This window comes from Xyrauchen texanus, chromosome 16 (genome assembly GCF_025860055.1).
Source record: "Xyrauchen texanus isolate HMW12.3.18 chromosome 16, RBS_HiC_50CHRs, whole genome shotgun sequence".
Classification (NCBI taxonomy): Eukaryota; Metazoa; Chordata; class Actinopteri; order Cypriniformes; family Catostomidae; genus Xyrauchen; species Xyrauchen texanus.
In genome coordinates, this window is record NC_068291.1 from 30925868 (window position 1) to 30947273 (window position 21406).

Sequence of the window (21406 nt, forward strand, 5' to 3'; positions counted from 1 at the left end):
AAACAAACTGTGCCAGCGACATCAAGTGCGTGCTAAAGACAGAACATTTGCAGTGGGTGACAAAGTATTAGTTTGTGATTATCGGAGGGGAAGAAATGGACGCCTGGTGTTTGTTTCAGCAAAGACAGGCCCTGTATCATACACTGTTGATGTAGGACTTTCAGTGCACTGGAGACATCATGTTGAACAGTTGTTGGCATGTCTAATTGGCTGTGACAATGGAGATGAGATTGGACCAGAGGTCAGTGATGTCCCTGAGGGGAATCTGACAGATCTTTGTGAACATCCAATGTCAGAAGAAACATCAATTCCTAGTCTCGAACCAATCCAGACTGGGTAAGCAGAACCTGTTGATTCATTCCCAAGTGAAACAGTGGAGGTGTTACGCACTTCACACAAAGAGACTAAGAGATACCCTTAATGTTCCATTAAGCCCCAATACGGTTTAGCCCTTAAGGTTTACTTTGGAGTATAAGTCGATTCTGTTATATACATTCTGACAGTCATGGAACTGAGTATAATTTAAAAGAATTAGCACAACACAGTTCATTGAATGATTATAGTGTTTAATCACAGTTATTCTATATTGCTGGTATTACTAGAAGTATTGTATTATACAAGGTTATAATTGTGTCATGCTAATATATATATATATATATATATATATATATATAAAGTATCTCACAAAAGTGAGTACACCTCACATTTTTGTAAACATTTGATTATATCTTTTCTTGTGACAACACTAAAGAAATGACTTTGCTACAATGTAAAGTAGTGAGTGTACACCTTGTCTAACAGTGTAAATTTACTGTCCCCTCAAAATAACTCAACACACAGCCATTAATGTCTAAATCGCTGGCAACAAAAGGGAGTACACTCCTAAGTGAAAATGTCCAAATTGAGCCCAATTAGCCATTTTCCCTCCCCGGTGTCATGTGACCCATTAGTGTTACAAGGTCTCAGGTGTGAATGGGGAGCAGGTGTGTTAAATTTGGTGTCATCGCTCTCACACTCCCACATACTGGTCACTGGAAGTTCAACATGGCACCTCATGGCAAAGAACTCCCTGAGGATCTGAAAAAAATAATTGTTGCTCTACATAAAGATGGCCTAGGCTATAAGATGATTGCCAAGACCCTGACACTGAGCTGCAGCATGGTGGCCAAGACCATACAGCGGTTTAACAGGACAGGTTCCACTCAGAACAGGCCTCGCCATGGTCGACCAAAGAAGTTGAGTGCACGTGCTCAGCGTCATATCCAGAGGTTGTTTTTGGCAAATAGACCTATGAATGCTGCCAGTATTGCTGCAGAGGTCCAAGGGGTGGGGGATCAGCCTGTCAGTGCTCAGACCATACGCTGCACACTGCATCAAATTGGTCTGCATGGCTGTTGTCCCAGAAGGAAGCCTCTTCTATAGATGATGCACGAGAAAGCCAGCAAACAGTTTGCTGAAGACGAGCAGACTAAGGACATGGAATACTGGAACCATGTCCTGTGGTCTGATGAGACCAAGATAAACTTATTTGGTTCAGATGGTGTCAAGCGTGTGTGGCGGAAACCAGGTGAGGAGTACAAAGACAAGTTGTGTCTTGCCTACAGTCAAGCATGGTGGTGGGAGTGCCATGGTCTGGGGCTGCTTGAGTGCTGCTGGCACTGGGGAGCTAGAGTTCATTGAGGGAACCATGAATGCTAACATGTACTGTGACATACTGAAGTAGAGCATGATCCCCTCCCTTCGGAGACTGGGCCGCAGGGCAGTATTCCAGCATGATAACGACCCCAAACACACCTCCAAGATGACCACTTCCTTGCTAAAGAAGCTGAGGGTGAAGGTGATGGACTGGCAAAGCATGTCTCCAGACCTAAACCCTATTGAACATCTGTGGGGCATCCTCAAATGGAAGGTGGGGGAGCACAAGGTCTCTAACATCCACCAGCTCCATGATGTCGTCATGGAGGAGTGGAAGAGGACTCCAGTGGCAACCTGTGAAGCTCTGGTGAACTCCATGCCCAAGAGGGTTAAAGCGGTGCTGGAAAATAATGGTGGCCACACAAAATATTGACACTTTGGGCCCAATTTGGACATTTTCACTTAGGAGTTTACTCACTTTTGTTGCCAGTGGTTTAGACATTAATGGCTGTGTGTTGAGTTATTTTGAGGGGACAGCAAATTTACGCTGTTATAAAAGCTGTACACTCACTACTGTGCATTGTAACAAAGTGTCATTTCTTCAGTGTTGTCACATGAAAAGATATAATCAAATATTTACAAAAATGTGAGGGGTGTACTCACTTTTGTGAGCTACTTTATATATTATAAATACGTGTGTGTGTGTGTGTGTGTGTGTGTGTGTGTATATGTGTGTGTATATATATATATATATATATATATATATATATATATATATATGTACAGATGTAAAAAAAAAAGAGAGAGAGAGAGAGAAGAAATACACCTTTTGTTCATGTAAAAAAAAAAAATGTTTATGCATTTGGCAGACGCTTTTATCCAAAGCGACTTACAGTGCAATGATTACAGGGACAATCCCCCTGGAGCAACCTGGAGTTAAGTGCCTTGCTCAAGGACACAATGGTGGCGGCTTTGGGGCTCGAACCAGCATCCTTCTGATTACCAGATTACCAGTTATGTGCTTAGACCACTATACAACCACCATTGATATATGCTCACAATGTTTTTGTACACTAGAGGGCGCTCTAGTTAATTTGATTGTATGTTGTGTTGATGTGAAAAAGTAGATTTTGTCAGTCAATCATTGTTTAGAGGAATGAAGGCTATACAATGGTTGAAATTGCCAAAAACTGAAGATTTCATACAAAGGTGTACACTACAGTCTTCAAAGACAAAGGACAACTGGCTGTAACAAGGACAGTAAGAGATGTGGAAGGCCAGATGTAAAACTAAACAAGAGGATAAAGTACATCATATTCTCTAGTTTGAGAAATAGATGCCTCACACGTCCTCAGCTGACAGCATCATTGAATTCTACCCACTCAACACCAGTTTTATGTACAACAGTAAAGAGAAGACTTGCAAAGATTTGGGAAGATTTGCAAAGAAAATGCCACTTTTGAAACAGAAAAAAACTAAATGAAAATATGGATCTTAACCCCATTGAACATTTGTAGGATCAGCTAGACAGTAATGCTGCGTTCACACCGGACGCGAATAGCGCGTCAAATTCGCGCCTACCGCGTCCAGTTATACGCTTGACCACTTTGAATCCATTCGCGCGTCAAGAGCGAAATTGACGCGCGTAAAAAACAAAAGTTTGAAGCGAAATTTACGCGTGGCGACGCGTCAGAGGCGAAATCCGTTGACGGCCATCTTTTTACAAGATGGCTGATGTTGATCGAGCATTCGTGGAGAGAGTCACCGCTCTGTATTTGCTCTGGAGAGCAGAACAGCGGCGTATGGGTCGTCGTCGCCGTACTTGGGTCCACCAGACCCTCGAGGCGTTCCCAGTTCGGCGAATTTCATCATTTGCTCCAGGAGCTGCGCCTGGATGACGGCCGCTTTCAGCGGTACTTCCGCTTGTCCCGCCCAGTTTGATGACCTGTTGTCCCGCGATCGGGCGAGGATACAGGCGCTCTATCCCAGCTGCGGAGCGCCTGTCCATCTGTCTTCAGTTAGTAAATGTATATAAAATGTTAAATACAGTATATTAAATATATGTTAATTTACGCTATGCTAGCAATGTTTTTCAAACTGTGTGGTACGGATACCACTGTTGGTGCTCTTTTCTAGTGATACTCAGTTAACTGCTGTAACGTTAACCAAAAAAATAAAATATTATTTTGGCAGACGTGATAATGTCTCTATCTGTAAGCAATATGTAGTGCTCTTTCTAGTGATAACGTTACTCGGTTAACTGCTATAACCTAAAAATGATACTGTCATGTCTCTATCTGTAAGCAATTGTAGTAACGTTACTCTTTCTTTTGATAATCAGTTGGTTATTGGCACACTAGTGATTTAAACCATATACACATATACCCTTTTGTTTTGAAGATTCAAAACTTTGTTAAATTGCTTGCAAAATTGCTAGCAAACAAACAAATATGGTGCATTAAAGTAAAACAGACTGGTTATTGTATATAGTTGAATATGTAACTACAAGTGTACTTCTAAAAATATTTTCTAGGTTTCTTGCCACAGGGGACTCATTCAGGACCATAGCGTCCAGCTTCAGGGTTGGGGTGTCAACAGTGAGCCAGATCGTCCACCAGGTTGTGACTGCAATCTGGGACTGTCTTGTGGAGGAGTACATGGCTGTGCCCACCACTGATGACTGGCGTGTCTTCAATTACCGCCTCTCCAGAGCCAGGCGCGGGACATGCTGGAGAGGAGCCACTGCCAGGTCTGGGTCGGGTTGCGGCCAACAACTCCTCCAGAGAGGCACTCCGGGTGAGGGATGTCTTCATGGCACACTTCTCGGCGGAGGGAGCAGTACCATGGCAGCCGACGGAGTAGCGTTTGAAGTCCTCCTCATGACTTCCCCACAACGGCTCTTTTAAGAGCCACCCACAAACCTATAAAGAGCTAAACTATCTAAAAATAGTCCATTATTATTATATATATATATTTTTTTTTTCCCAGGTTGTCAGCCCCAGTTCCAGGATGTCAGGTCCACAACATGCACATTTATTAAGTTGAGACTTTTTAAAGACGTCAGGTTTTCCATGGTAGTATATCAGGTTAAATTATTTATTTATTTTTGTTTTGATGATAAATGGAGCCAGCCTCAAAAAGTAATTAACCTGTCCTGTGTTTTTTTCCTTATTCAGCACTGTCCAGACACTAATGTTGGTTGTCTTTACATTACAATAATAATGTTTCATATAATCTAGATTTAGATATGGAATAAATAGCAATCAATACAAAATCAAAATGTCTCATATATTGAAATCAAGTTATGTGATAAAAGATTTGCTTTGTTTGTGCATTAGAACCACACCAGGCATTTAGTCATATTACAAAATAATTTATTGAGGCCAAACATATGAAGTAATTTTAGGTATAACATTAAAAAACATATTTAGGCAAAACGTAAAAAAAATTATTTAGGCAAAACATATAAAATAACAATATGAACTGAAAAAAAAATGAACAATATGTGCAAACTATTTACATTAAGAGACAGGAACAAAAAGGACCTCGCTTGGAAGGTGGAAGAGCCACAGGGAATGGCATAGGAGAAGAGGAAGGAGGGCAGCAGGCAGCTAGGCTCCTGATTGGTTAACGCGGCGCGAATTGACGCCAAAGTTCAGATTTTTCAACTCGGGCGGCAGACGCGAATTCGCGTCAAACGCGTGAATGCACAAAATGCACCATTCGCGCGTAACGCGCGTAACGCGCCAGACGCTCAATTCGCGCAATTCGCGCGAACTTGACGCGCGAATGAGGCGTATTCGCGTCTACCGCGCCGCGCTCTACGCCTCATTCGCGCCGCAGGAATTTTTTACGCGCGTAACGCGTCTTTGCATTGACTTAACATTGAAATCACTCGCGCCTGACGCGCTATTCGCGTCCGGTGTGAACGTAGCATAAGAAGCCTGACAAGACAGCCACATCTATGGCAAGTGCTAAAGGAAGCATGGGGTGAAATGTCACCTGAGGTTCTGGACAAACTGACAGCTAGAAAGCCAAGGATCTGCAAAGCTGTCATTGCTGCACATGGAGGATTTTTTGATGAAAAATCTTTGAAGTAGTTTAAGGGTTAAACTTTCAAACAATTTTTCACATTATTAATGTCCTGACTATACATTGTGATCAGTTGAATGCCACTTTGGAGAATAAAAGTACCAATTTCTTTCCATAAGAGCAAAAACTTTTGCAGGCAGTGTATTTATTTAGTTTTATCAATGCCTTTTGTGGTTTAATAGTCACAGTAGGATATAACTTGATTTTAATTTGTATGCTGAATGTTTACAGAATTACATTTTATCTTTAGATGGAATAGTTTTTTTTTGGTATTGGAGCATTTGTACGAGCATGAGTAAAAGTACATGAGCACAATATCGGACCCAATTCTGGTATCAGGATATCCCAAGTTAAGAGTGTCTTTTATTTCATAAGAGATTACATTTTTACATTTTATGACCCATTTTTAAAAAGAACTACATTTATTACCCACCAGAACTGTATTAACAGTTTTTCAATAGACTGATTTAAGTCCAGCACTAAATGGTCTGCACCTATATAGTGCCTTTTTGAACCTTAGCGGTTACAAAAGCGCTTTACACTGTGTCCCATTCTCTCTCACACACACACACACTCACTCATACACTAATGACGGCAGAGCAGCCATGCAAGGTGCTAACCTGCCATTGGGAGCAACTTGGGGTTCAGTGTCTTGCCCAAGGACACTTCGGCATGTGGAGTCATGTGGGCCGGGAATCGAACCGCCAACCCTGCGATTAGTGGCCAATCCGCGCTACCACCTGAGCCTCAGCCGCCCCACTAGATTGAAAAGGCTATAAATAGCAATAACCATTAGCTGTCTATTTAGTCAGTAGCACTTGGTGTTTTCCCCTGATAAACCAGTTAATGAATTTCAATCAAGCCTCGGCTTTTGAGTTTAGTGGTTTATATCTACGACTGGAATCTAACCTTCTTTTAAGCTGACATAAATCACAGAGGGCCACATTTATCGAGTAGCATTATTTACTTTCACTTAAAAAGACCTCAGAGGAATCTATCAATTTTGCTCTCTCGCTCCATCGTGGTGCCTTTTCTGAAAACAGGGTTTCCACTAGGAGTTAATAAGAGTGCATGTGAGTGCTCATTTGATTTCTTATGTCCTCCTCAGGCCATGCTGGGTACCTGTGGCCCAGTCTGTACACTGCAGATAAGGATGGTTCTCTCCAAAGGCCCTCACAATGGGTGGAGATGGAGTAAAAGGAGGTGACTGCAGCCCTGGAATGCCAGAGAGATGAATAGGACAAACGCAGGAAAACCAAGATAAAGGAGGAGAGAGAGGGTGGACCTTCCACTCCTGGGGTGGGATCAGTCTATGCCTGCCAGATCCAGGACCCAATGGAGGTGTGTGTTGCTGATCACATACACTCACTGAGCACTTTATTAGAAACACCTTTACACTTACACCTACCTACTTATTCATGCAATTATCTAATTAGCCAATAGTGTGGCAGCAGTGCAGTGCATAAAATCATGTAGATATGGATCATGGGCTTCAGTAAATGTTCACATCAACCATCAAAATGGGGAAAATGTGATCTCAGGGATTTTGACCATGGCATGATTGTTTGTGCCAGACGGGCTGGCTTGAGTATTTCTGTAACTTCTGGTCTACTGGGATTTTCATGCAAAACAGTCTCTAGAGTTTACTCCGAATGGTGTCAAAAACAAAAAAGCATCCAGTGAGCAGCAGTTCTGCGGATGAAAATGCCTTGTTGATGAGAGAGGTCAACGGAGATTGGCCAAACTGGTTCAAGCTGACAGAAAGGCTATGTTAACTTTGAAAACCACTCAGTGCCATTTTAGTGAGCAGAATAGCATCTCAGAATGCACAGCACGTCAAACCTTGAGGCGGATGGTCTACAAAAGCAGAAGACCATGTCTGGGACTTTCTTAGGACCATAATAAAGTGCTCAGTGAGTGTATATTACATATTGTATATTGTGGGGTTTAAAAGTCTGAGTCCGATTGTGAAAATGCTTCTGTGTTTTTCTATTACAAATTATATTAGCAGATTATTTGAGATTAAAATTAACATGAACATGAAACCATCTTGTTTGCTTCAATGGAAATAAGGAAATCTACCTTTTGTACAAAGGATTTAACAAAAATAATTTTCAGGTTTAAATTTGATTTTGAATTCCATATTTTCAATGTGGACTCACTGCACATTCACACTACTGCACACTGCACTCATGCAACAAATTATCATATGATGCAACATCTGCATCTGCACAATTAGGTTGCTTTGACACACACTCAAACGCTCTTCTCTCCCGAAATGAGATGCAGAAAGGGCAATCTCATTGTAATTTACACTGCTGTTCAGCACTGTTCTGCCACTCACTGTCTTGCCATGCAAATGAATTTCCTGAGGTCTGATTGGCCGACCGGATGTAGGTGCAATCTCTGGTAGTTGTGGTGATGGATTGCCCAGCAACTGTGAGGCCTGGAGTCTAAATCATGTCTAGATCTCCTCCAACACCTTCTCGCCTCCCATATCACCACAGCAATACCCCCTCCCCATCTCTCAGGTTAAATTAAACACCTGGAATGAGTTAATGCAGCAAGCACAGATCCCTTGGAGCAGAGATCACAACAGATTCCTCACCGCATCTCATTTAACGCGTTTGCTGTCCCTGATCAAAAACAAGTCGGATTTTTGAGCCATGTTCTGCAATCTGTATATAGCTCAATCTGTGCTGCTAAGTTTGTAATTTGTGACTTTTATTTTTCATTTTTTATTTCAGAAACCTACAAAGATTTTGACTCGCGAATCATAGAGGTGATTACACACATGAACATGCACCTCCTAATGACAACATGAAATGACATTTGCATTTAGTTAACATGAAATCAAAATGGACCCTAATTGCATTCTTTATACACATTCCTGGTCTCACTGTGCATGATTTAACTGCACATTTTTCATGGGAATTTTTTTTTTTTCTTCTCATAAATATTTTTTCATTCATTCAAATATAATAACTTGTTCCACCTCTGTAAGATCTTTGCTTTTCAGCTGACTGTGTGGGCTTTTGGTTAATGCCAACCAATAGCCAAAAAGCTACTTGTTTTAGACTAGTGTTGTAGGTCAACTTTCTAAAATCTTGCTAGTAGTTCATGCCAGGGTTGCCAATTTTAATGTGATAAATCTGTGGAAAACATGTCTTGAGTATTTTAAACTTGCATATAGCCTAACTTGTTTTACTGATAAGCAATGTTAAAGCCATGTTGAATGTGTGCTCCTGCTTGTTTAATTAAGAGTGTTTGATACATAATTTATTTTACATTTACATTTACATTTACAATCATTTTGAGATTGAGTTGGCTTGTTTTTGTGTGGTGATACGGTATTCATTTTATTTGTTCAGGTCTTAAAATAGGTCTTGAAAAGTCTTAAATTTGATTTTAGAAAGTCTGCTGCAACCCTGCATGCAGTAATTCAATGACAGTTAAAGTTAATCTAATAACTGCAGTGGGGTATGGGAGTAGTCCTCCAAAATCGACTGGAAAAGTCCCTTTCAGGTCTTGTTCCATTCTGATATGGAACACACATATTTTTCTCGATCTAGTCTCATTGAATATAGTCCTGACCAAAAATGTTTTTAGTGTATAACTCTATATGTGTCACACTGAAATCAAATAACATGTGCTGTGAATGTGGTGTCATGTTGACTTCAAAACTCCATAATGTCACAAATTTTGGCATGAAACTGGATATTCAGAAGAAAGTAATGTAGAGCAGAGCTTGATTTTATTGATTCGGATTTGATTTGATTGTGGAAAGTGGACTCTGATATCGTTGGTTCCCACTGTATTAGTTGCATCAGCAAAAATGTCTAGGTTACTATTGAAACCTCCATTCCCTGATGGAGGGAACGAGATGCTGTGTTGAAGAGGCAACACTAGGGGTCTCTCTTGAGAGCCTCGCGCATCTCTGAACTTGAGAAAAGGCAAATGAGAAATTTGCAGACAGAATATGCATGTTCCGCCCCGGCCATACGGGTATAAAGGGGGGAAATGCGTCTGCCCATTCAGGATTTTGCCCCGAGAAGCTGAGAATGAGGTTCGGCCGTAACAGTGGCTTGGTTCAGCGACATGGCCGGGAGGACACAATGTGTCATTCCCTCCATCAGGGAACGGAGGTTACAATAGTAACCTAGACGTTTCCCATACGTCGCTCACTTCGACGTTGTGTCAAAGAAGCGACACTAGGTGTCCATATTTAATCACGCCATGCGCTGACCGTGTACATGCGTTGCTGATGCAGGTGCGGGCAAGCTGTTGCATGCCAAGGAGACAGACTGCGTCAGACTGCACGTACCCTTCACCAACGCCCATAAGATCGTCATAACCTTCTGGTTCCCTTCACCCTGAAGGGGGGAACAAGGCGACATGCCAAACATGGGAGCAAGCCGCGCTAGCCGCACCTTTTCTCTTTCTATGTTTCTCGCATAGAGTTTAAAGTGGCTGGGGCCATCTTAACGCTATCACACGCATCGGGGAAGGCGTTCTCTTCCAATTTCTATTCTTTCAGGGGGAAAAGACCCAGCGGAGACCACACCTGCCCAGGCTGGGGGAGGTAAAGAGTGATGAAATACATCACATGGGTTTTCAGGTCACATGTGGAAAATGGCGCGGTGGTAGATCCTACCTGAGAAGGAGTTGCTACAAACACGGCGACGGGGGGGCAGTGGGGACCGCCCTAGGGAGACTCGGATCCGCTCACAAGGGGAACCGTACCATGGAAAATACACACAGGGGGATACTGTCCTGTGGAGCACCTATTCCAGTACAGATTAGTTTGAGTGCTCATGTCGGGGAATTCTTCCGCTCAATTCGCGGACCAGAGGGCTAGGGAGGAGTCATCCAGGGAGCCCAGTTAGTGGGATCTCCTGGGATAAGAGCACGTGAGATTGCCTCAGTGGAGGGGAAAGGCACTAGATGAAAGCAGTACACCCGGTCAGTTGTTGCCACGTTACCGAGTTCTACCGGCTCGGACCTGAGAGAACACAGGATGAAACCGACTCGACCCTGAGATTGTAAAATCTCGTAAAGGTATTGGGTGTTGCCCAACCCGCTGCTCTGCATATGTCTGCTAGGGAGGTGCCTTTGGCCAGTGCCCACTAGGATGCCACAATTCTCGTCGAGTATGCTCGAACCCACAAGGGGGTGGGCATGGCCTGGGTGTGATAGACCAATGCTATGGTGTCAACTACCCAGTGGGAAAGCCTCTGTTTGGAGCCAGCGTTCCTTTCTGCTGTCCACCAAAGCAGACAAAGAGCTGTTCAGAAGCTGCTAAGGAATCTGATAATCAAGTCATGCTTACCCAAAGACTTGCCGTCTACTGCGTCGTGGTGGGCCACAATAACGGTAACATACACCTTCAAGGTGGAGGGGGACAGCCTCCCCTCCAACCTCTCCTGCAGGAATGAGAGCACTGACCCGACTGTGCACCTCTGTGGGTCTTCAGACTGGGAAGAAGACCAATTTGCAAACAAGCACCACTTCAGGGTGTAAAGTTGCCTGGTAGAAGGAGCAGTCACATGGTTGATTGTGTCTAGGACAGCAGGTGGTAGGCAACTTAGATCTTCTGCATCCCAGACGTGGAGGTTCCAGAGGTCTGGGTGCGGATGCCAGAAGGTCCTTCCTCAGGGGAATTTGCCAGGGAGGGGCTGTGCGAGGAGCACGAGATCCGAGAACCAAGTCTGAGTGGGCAAGTAGGGGGCCACCAGAATTAATTGTTCTCCGTCCTCCTTGACCTTGCACAGCAAGTACTTGCGCAGCCCCCGGGGCCAGCTGTGTGCCAGCGCATCTGTCCCGAGGGGAGCCTCCATTTGGGAGTTCCAGAGCGGGCAGTGGAAGGTCTCTCGGGAGGCAAAAACCGTTCCCAAATCAGCTGGACCGAATGAGGGTGAAGCCTTCACTCTTCGCTGGGCATACCTTGTCGTGATGGCACGTCCGCTGCCACTTTGAGCCTGCCCAGAATGTGAGTGGTGCGCAGCGACTTGAGGAGGAGATGGTGGACGAGTTGTGACATGTGACGGGAGCGCATGCCGCCTTGGCAATTTATGTACGCTACCGTTGTGGTGCTGTCTGAAGTCAACAAACGTGTCGGGGGCGGGTGGTTCGTGGGGATGTACACGGCGAAACCGAGCCCACTGCCATCCCCAAATCGCCTCCATCACCAGCCGGGTCATCCTCAATCCCGTGGGAATGAGCGACGCGGGGTGGCTGGAGTGGCATTCCTCTTTAGGAAGGAAAGCCGCGACCGAAACATTGCCATGATAAGGTTCTCGCAGTGAGGCAGTGCCTGTGACCATCAGGAGCAGAGAGAACTCGACTGCATCCAGGAACTACACAGGGGTGGAAGGGCATCTTTATATAGACGCGACCTGAAAAGGACGTTCAACGCCGCTGTGTATTGCTCTTTTAGAAACTCTTTTAAAACTCTAAGAAAATATTATCTTTTATAAAAGCGCTGTCAAAGTGCCCAGGGGCAAAGCTGTACTGCCGTGAAGAGAAGGAGAAAGCCACTGATATGCACCGTAGATCCAACAGCATACACTCTTTCTAGAGATGAAGTGAACAGTCTTGTGAATGCATCTCGCTGATCACACAACCGGTCTGCTCCGAAGATAAATTCTGAAAGGACAGATGTATTCCCCCCCTTTATACCCGTATGTCCGGGGGCAGGAAATACAAATTCTGTCTGCCAATTTCTCAATTGAGAGACCCCTAGTGTCGCTTCTTTGACACAACGTCGAAGTGAGCGATAGGCGGGGAAATATGTATTTTCAAGGTTGGAGGAACTTATATTTTGCTGAAAGTTTATGATTTTCTTCTTTAGGATAACTTGCGATAATTAGTTCACAATAAGATAAGGGACATTAGTTAATACAGTAAATAGATTCAACTGTGTTAATATTGTCTTAAAAACAATTTGTTTGTATTTCTCCACTATTATGTTGATTTAAAAGAGATTTGCTTTGGGTTAGGAGAATTTGGTTTTATTTTTTGTATGGCGTGTGTGTGTGTGTGTTTGCATGTGGGCAGGTTTGGGTGGTTTACGAGGACATTCTTTTAGGTTACAAACAGGTAATTACAAGGGTATTATGCTATAAATGTGGTTTATGAGGACATTTCTTGTGTCTCCATAATTCAAATCACTTAAACATACTAACCAATATTTTTTTGAAAATGAAAAATGTAGACAGTTTTTTGTGATGGTTAGGGGATATAATTTATAGTTAGTACAGTATAAAAATCATTATGTCTATAGAGAGTCCTCATAAGGATAATCGCCCCAATGTGTGTGTGTGTGCGCGCGCATCTCTCATATGTGGTTGAATGCAGCAATTGCTGAACCACTCTTAAATGGGAGGTAGTCGGAGCACCAAATATACACAGCGCAAAATTACCATGTAGTGAGGAGCATCTGGAGAATTATCTAATTATACACAACAATGAACGTTTGATAAACAAATCTCTGTATAGAACCCCAGGCTGGCACCAGCAGACATCATTTGGCTGAATTGTTGCTGAGTTTAGAATGGAAATCAGTACAGCAATTCACCTCAGGCCCTCTTTTTTCTCTTTCACTCTACTTACTGTGTTTTGTCTGTTGTCTTTGTGTTGTCCTCTGATCCTTTCATTTCCAAAAAGCTTTATTGGCAGAGAAGTGGGTAGGTTTACAGTGGCAGCTTTCCCCTAAATGAACAATGCAAAGAATCAAATGGAACAAAGGTGGATAATTCAGATGATTTAGGCTAAGTGATCTCTCCTCGATCTCTCTTATTCTGTCTCTTTCTCTCAATCTCTCTCTTTGCTGTCTTGTTGATGGATGTTTTAGGGCTCTTGGCAAGAATGACTAGAATGAACCATCACTGACTGTGAGTCAGACCCCTACAGTCTTTTTCAGTCTCCTGCAAATTAACTTGTGTGGAGGACAATGTATTGTATGTGACTGGACACATGGTGGAGATACTGTTGTGTCCTTACATTACCCCCAAGAGATTTGTGACGACCAGAGACATTATACTAGTTTTAATAGATGCAAACCTCTCATATTAGTGGTGTAAATTGCAAGTTTCATCATGAAACGATGTTTCGTAGATTTTCTTAAACAGCGATACAATGTTTGCTGATAACTCGAAGTCTGCCGCAATGTGATTTTCTATTTGATACGATTCAGGGGGCTGCGCTCTATATTATGTGCTATATTTTACACATTCAATTACATTATCTCACAAATGAAACCAAAATCTAATTAGATTTTTTTTTATCTAGCTCTCTGAAAAGTGCAGATCCAGTATCCAGATTGGGACATCCACAACAAAATAAAGTAATTTGTTTAAAATAAATAATACAAAAATAAAGTCACATACATGTGATCATAAATTGTTTGATGCCAGCTCATTGCCTTGTGAAATAAGGTTAACACTAAAATGACAATTCGTCATCTCTACAACAATCAAGAAAATCTTTTAATCCAAAATACATTCTTAGTCACGACAGGAGAGTATGTGTTTACTGTGATACATGTTAGTAAGGTTGTTCATGTGTAGATGTAAAACGTCTTTTAATTGACGCTGGGGCAGGGCAGGTGTTTTCTCTTTCCCTCGTCAACGCTTTTCAGAATCGCGGCTGTTTAGCCATTTGAAATGGTTGAATTGCTCCATAGTGCTTTAAAATAGAAAATTTACATTTAGAATTCAAATGTGTCAAATGTGCCATGATATCACGGGAAGTACGATTTAATTGCGCATGTTAGCCGCTCTGCACTATCCTGAAGTTGGAGCTCGCAGCCCTGTTGATGGGCAAGCATGGATAGAGCAGAGTGCAACTTCAGGCTTCAATCTCCCTGCAAACATCTGTGTGGCTACATGAGAAGCATATTTAGCACTTATAAAACATGATGAATATTGGGTTGTATGCATCACCTGACGGAAATGTGTACGGACGTGGCTGGCAAGATAATTTCAAAATAAAGTTGCATCTTAAAATATACATCGATGTTTACTCGCTGAATCAATGTAATCAAATCTTTGGTGATTTGATTGATGAATCGATCCAGATCTGTGTATCATTACACCCCTGGTCTTCATATTAGAGGGCTGGCACAGAAATTAAGTTCATCAGATCCTTGGACCTATAATCATTTGAAGTTGTTCTGAAAAGTTTGGAGAAATGGTGATCAGGCATGCATATGAAATGCCACACTTTACTCTCTCTATCGCACTCTCCCCTCCCTCTCAGTCTCCTGATTGTCCTAGAGCAGAAACAAGTAAAGACCATAAGAGTCCTATAAGGCAAGTACTTTTAAAGGCACATTAATTAAGCCAAATATTTCCTGTTAACCCAAGGACAAAAGACGTCTGCCAAGAGAGAGGAAAGAGAGCCATAGTGCTTTAGAGCAAATGATACATGAGAGAGTGTGACAGACAGAGGAGGGGAAGAGATATGGCTAATAGTTAGATTAGAGTAATAAAAAGATATCATGTTTATGGATATAGATTAAAACAAGAGGAAGACTTTTACAGTTTTAGGTTCCCATCTGACAGATTTTTACAGCCATTTATCATGTCATTTATAAATGTCTCTTTTACACAATTGTCACTATAGAAAAATTTGACATTGTAGGCAGTTTTTATGCAGTAGCTAATGGAGTGAAAGGTGGTAACGATTCTAGGGGCCCACTGGTCCAGGGGGGCCCACAACAAATTTTAGACTTTATTTTTTAATATGAAAGGGGCCCAGAACAATATAGAGTTAAGGGGCCCAGAATTACCTGCTACAGCCTGGCTGTAGTCACATTTTACATTAGTGAAGTTGACAATGTATACACATTCTATGTTGTAGCCAAGTTGACATTGTAGACAAATTTTAGATTGTAGACACTACGTTGTTGTCAAGTTTACACTGCAGACCAGTTGACTCCGTAGTAGACACTTTACATTGCTGTCAATTTTTCTTTATTGTAGTCAAGTTTATGCTGTATTCATGATTTACACTGTAGTCAAATTGACATTGAAGACACCTTATGTTGTAGTAAAGTTTACATTGTAGGCAATCTTTATGTTGTCAAGTTTATGCTGTAGTCATGATTTACACTGTAGTCAAGTTGACATTATAGGCAATCTTTATGTTGTAGTGAAGTTTATGCTGTAGTAATGCTTAACACTGTAGTCAGGTTGACATCGTAGACACTATGTAGGGCTGGGCGATATGTAAAAAATATTTTTGCGATAATTGCCTTAAAGAAAATCACGATATCAGATTACATCCTCAATCCCCCTGCCGAGGGTTATGAATTTTTTTGTTTTATTGATGTTGCTTTAAAAATTTTATTAATTTATTTAAACCTGTAAAACATAAACAAAATACATTTCTAAGTTCAAATTTTACTTAAATGAAAAAAGCAATAAAATAACAAAGTGATCAAAATATCGTATTTAACCACCTCTCCAAATCCAAACCTTTACCGTCACAGAATCCTTAATGCATGCCAACCGCGAGGAAATAATGCAAATTAAACTCCCAGCACCTCCTGAGATGATTGGAGATCATTTTAAGCATTCTCATAGATGACATTATTCTTGCAAACAGTTTTCAGACAAATAAAACAGAGAAAAAAAGAGTGAAAACTATTTATATGCGCTTGTTCCACAAGACAGGCTTGCGCTGCTCACCAACATGCTCTTGTTCCACGAGACAGGCTCGTGCTCTACGCCTCTGAACAAACAGCGAATCAGACACAAGCACTGAAGGCTTTTCTTTTGTCTGTTCTTAAAAATATAATAAAGTGTGTTTCTTCAAACACATGTCTTTGTGAATAACAGCATTTCTTGTCATGTGTCACTCTGAGACAGGTTGTTGCGGGTGGATGTGCACAATTACCCATGCATGAAATACATTTGGACGAGGAACTTGCAAACTGGTTTCATCCTTGTTGCATTTGGCGGGTGACAGGTGCTAGTTTCACACCCTGGCCTCTACTTAATACATGTGGCGACTTCCCAGATCCATGGTTTTGCCATTTCTACAGTTTATGCAGTAGTCACCCTTTAGTAGTCAAGTAGACATTGTAGACACTATGAATTAGTAAAGTTTACATTGAAGGCAATCTTTATGTTGTAGTGAAGTTGATACTGTGGTATCACTGTTCATTGTAGTCAAGTTGACACTGTAGACATGTTTTGTAATGTGAACTTGAACTTAAACTTGACTACAACATAAAGCATGACTACAGTGTCAACTTGACTACAGTGAAAGTGAGACTACAGCATCAACTTCACTACAACATAAGGATTGCCAACAATGTAAACTTCAGTTCACATTATAGACACACTTTACATTGTAGTCAAGCAATCTATGTTGAAGTCAAGTTTATTGACTACTTTTATCAAAGTTTAGAAGTTAGTTTGATTTGATCAAGGCTATTTTTGTCAGTTTTCGCACACCTGAAATTAGTAGAATAACAAGTAATTACCTAATTTATCCCGTGTGTGTGTGTGTGTGTGTGTGTGTGTGTGTGTGTGTGTGTGTCGCGCAAGCAGAATTTGATTTGGGGGCCCCTCAAATTCAATTAATATGATTTAATATTGTCAATGCGTGATTATTTGCACACTATAAACCGAACACCCCCATATCAATTGTATTAGATGTAGCTGTGTTGCTTACATCATACCAATGTCTGCCTGGCATGATTTTACCCTTCTACGTTTTTTAATTGTAACAGTAGCAAACCCAGGTGTTAATTTGCACTTTAATATTCAAATTCTTACAGTACTAAGGGGCATACTTAATGTGGTGTACTGAAAAGTAGCAAAATAAACCAGCAGACAATGCATTTACTGTAAACAAGTTAAACACTTTAATTGCTTTTGGTTCAAATAAATTAGCATTGTGCAAACCTGCAGAACAATCAACTACAAATAAAATATCTTCGTTCGAGTGTTTTCTTCACTGTATAAACTGTGCGTTGCTCATACAGCTGAAATTTCACTAACTGCCCTCTGGAGCAAACAGGTGGTACTAAAAGCTTACATTTCTCAGGAATCTTCCTTATTATGGTCCGTGGGCATGCAATTAATTGTGTTAATTTTTTTAATGTGTTATTTTTTGTAAAATTAATCGCACTGAATTAACACGTTAAATCGACAGCCCAAGTAAAAATGTGAATTCTTGATATCAAAAATTATGTAATTACTTTTGCCACCACCTGCTGGCAATGCATATTTAATGTATATGTATATATTTAATGTAAAAAAAAATTACAAAAGATAGACACACTCTTAACACATATGCACTGCTCTTACACTTTAGTTTATGATGACTAACACAAGGGGAGTGATACACACAGCATCCGAGTGCTGATGGTGTCAGACCTTCAGTGCTCATGGAATATCTCTCGTTCAATCAGATTCGAGGACCGGAACGAACTGTTGTGTGTGTGTGTGTGTGTGTGTGTGTGTGTGTGTGTGTGTGTGTATATATATATATATTTATTTATTGCTTATATTTAAGATTTACTTTTAAATTTCATAACATGATAATTGTGTGATCTTTAGCTTATATTAATACAAATTACATTTATTCAAGTTTTATTGACTTAATATTGTTAAAGATTGCGTACAATATTAGCATTCTAGAAGATTTGTTTATGTTATTATGCGCTATTGTAACACCCATTCCTCCACGATTTTGGCTTAACAGGTCAGAAGTATTTTTCCTTGGGCAGACAGCAGCAGATTTGGGAGGCGTTTAGCACAGGGACTGATTTTTTTGTTACTGGTTTCTCATGTCAGAAAAAGCATGAAAGAGCATTGCCAATTATAAACGCTCATTTAAAACCATCAAACTAGAGCTAAGACTAATTATTTGGACAAAAGACATCCCGACTGTAACTCGCAGAACTACACAACAACCCTTATTTATGAATAATGAGCAGTATATTGCAGTTGGAATGAATAAAATGTACACCTGCTCCTTCTGTACTCCCTTAATCCCATTTGTTATTACATTTATTAAAATGCCATGAAAACAAGTGTATTACAAAATCATATTATTTATTAAATATAACAATAATTTATTAAGATATGCATTTGTAGTTTACAGTGAGTGGCAGTTTGGGACAATATTTAATTAAAATTGAGTAAAATATGCAGAGCAGTATGAACTGTTATTCTGGCTAGAAGAAGGCAGTAGAAGACAGCGTGGGTTGGCCAATCAAATAAAAGGGGCGTTGCAGTGCCGCACACATATGCAAATCTAATATTATTTTTAGTTTTAGTTTTTTTTAACAATGGACAAAAAAGAAAATGAATTCTTATTTTCCATTTCTGAAGCATAAAAAAAAAAAAAAAAAGCTGTTTTTACCCACATCGAATGTCTCCCTTCATTTTTTGACCTGCTACTATTGGCTCCAAAAGTGGATTCATGGAACACCAGGTCTCATTAATATTCATAAAATCATTAACATAGCTATTCTTACCTGTTAAAATTTTATTTCTAGATATCGATAATAGTGTTTTTACTTGTTAAAATCACATTTAAGATATCAGTAATACTATTTTCAGTAGTGGCAAAGGCTGTTTTAGATATCAAGGCAATAATTGTTACAAGTAGAGCTCCCTTTATTGATATCAATAATTACATTGTTACTAGTAAAATGTTCATTCTTGATATCAACAATTGAATTACAACAAGTGAAAATGGTGATTTTTGATATCAGTAATTTAATTTCAACATGCTACATTTGGTATTTCTGATTTCTATCGGGAAGACACACAGGCTTGAGTGAGGTTTAAGATGCCATTTATTTGATAAATGTAAAACAAATTAATGTCTCTCTCTTTGGCATAGGCCCCGTCCGGCGGTCCGAGGGAGTTGTGCCCGGAACTGTCATATCCTGCCGGAGATAGGAGGCAGGGGCGAGGAGCCTACCCCCGTGCGGGACAGGGCTCAGCTGGTGGTGGTGGGGTGGCGGAGGTTGCCTGTGTTTTAGCGCACTGAAACAGCAATGTGATAGATTGTGAGCAGACTTATAAAGCAATGGCTTACATGCGATTGGCTAGGAATTACCCCATTAATGAAGTGATGATGTACAGCTGCTAGTCTTCCCGCTAGAACTACGCTGCACTACGTTGCACTTCCATATCTGGAAGTGGATTTCAGATATTCATTATTTGGAGTGTTTTAAATGATATCTAACAATATTTTCTTACTAGTAACAATTACATTACAGATATCAGAAATTTAAATTGTCACTAGTGAAAACCGAATTACTGATATCAAAAATGAGCATTTTCACTATTAGAACTTACATTCTTGATGTTAAAAATTATATTTTTACTATTAAGAAAGAAGTGTGAAGTAGTAAGTAGTGTGAAATTGGACTTACAACTAGTAAGAAACAAATGTTTGATATCAACAATTGTGTTTTGAATAAGATTGACTGACATATCGGTGTGACACTTTTTTCTTGTGAAAATTTAATTATAGCATTTTACTAGGTTTTTACTAGTTGAATCCCATTTTATATATCAAGAATGTGATTTCTGCAAGTGACAGTGTCATTTTTTATAGAATTTTAACTAGTAGAAATTGAATTGTTGATATCAGCAATTCATATCTTGCGAATGAATAAAGGATAAAACAGCTTGCCATATTGGCATATATCATTTTTTTGTGACATTGCTGTTTTGCTGCGTTGCTGCTGCCTCTTCAATCAACCGTCTGACTTTGCTTGCATCCTGCAGCCCGTTAACATAATATTGCGTCTAAAATTGCGTTTTTGTATAATTACTATTGTCCATTGACAATATATCACAAAGAAAAAAATCAAGCTGTCATTTCAGGAGCTCTCTGGGGCCCCCTGGTGGCCACGGGGGCCCAAGAAGTAGTGATGGGTGGCTCGTTAGTCTCAGCTCACCGAAAAGAGCCGGCTCTTTTGGCTCCCAAATTGCTCTTTAAAAAAATATATATTTTGTATTTTTTCAAATCAAACAGTTTACGATAGTTTGGATATGATTGGTGTTAAAAAAAAATGCTAATTAAATTATTAGGGTGCACAGTTCGCATACCTATGCCGGTTGTGCGTAGAACCGGATTTAGCCTATATGGGATTTTGTTTGGCAAATTCTAAACTGTGCTCTAACATTGTCTACATTATTAAAATGCATCTAAATGCTACTGTGCTTCCAACATATTTTCCACTTTCCAGCTGTTGTTTTCACAGCTATCCTTCCTCTCTTTCTATATATATATATTTATATAGATCAGTGATTTTTATACATAAATTCGGCTCTTCTGATATGCGAGCCGGCTCTTGATAGGTGAACGTTGGGAGCCGACTCTTTCGCGATCGACCCATCACTAAGCAGACGCTTTCGCTATGGCTCTGTTCCAGTGGGTGGGCTTTTTCTTTCAGCACAATATCCATGTAATATCAATGATACTCCTAAATTCTTTGTACTATACAATTACACTCATTTCTGCAGCCTACAGAGAGAGAGAGTGTAGTGTTCCACAGAGAGAGAGAGAGAAAGCTTTTATGTATGACTGCAGTAAGCTTTTGTCAATGTGGTTAGACTGCATTCTGTTGGTCACAGAGCGGAAGTGCACATGCAGAAACAGGACTCTTGCATATATTGACTAAATATAATTAGCATTATTT

At 40.6% G+C, this 21406-nt stretch overlaps 1 pseudogene; it reads left to right on the forward strand.

The window, feature by feature from the left end:
• Positions 1-21406, forward strand: part of LOC127656764 (28S ribosomal protein S5, mitochondrial-like) — a 68766-nt pseudogene that overhangs the window by 18484 nt on the left and 28876 nt on the right.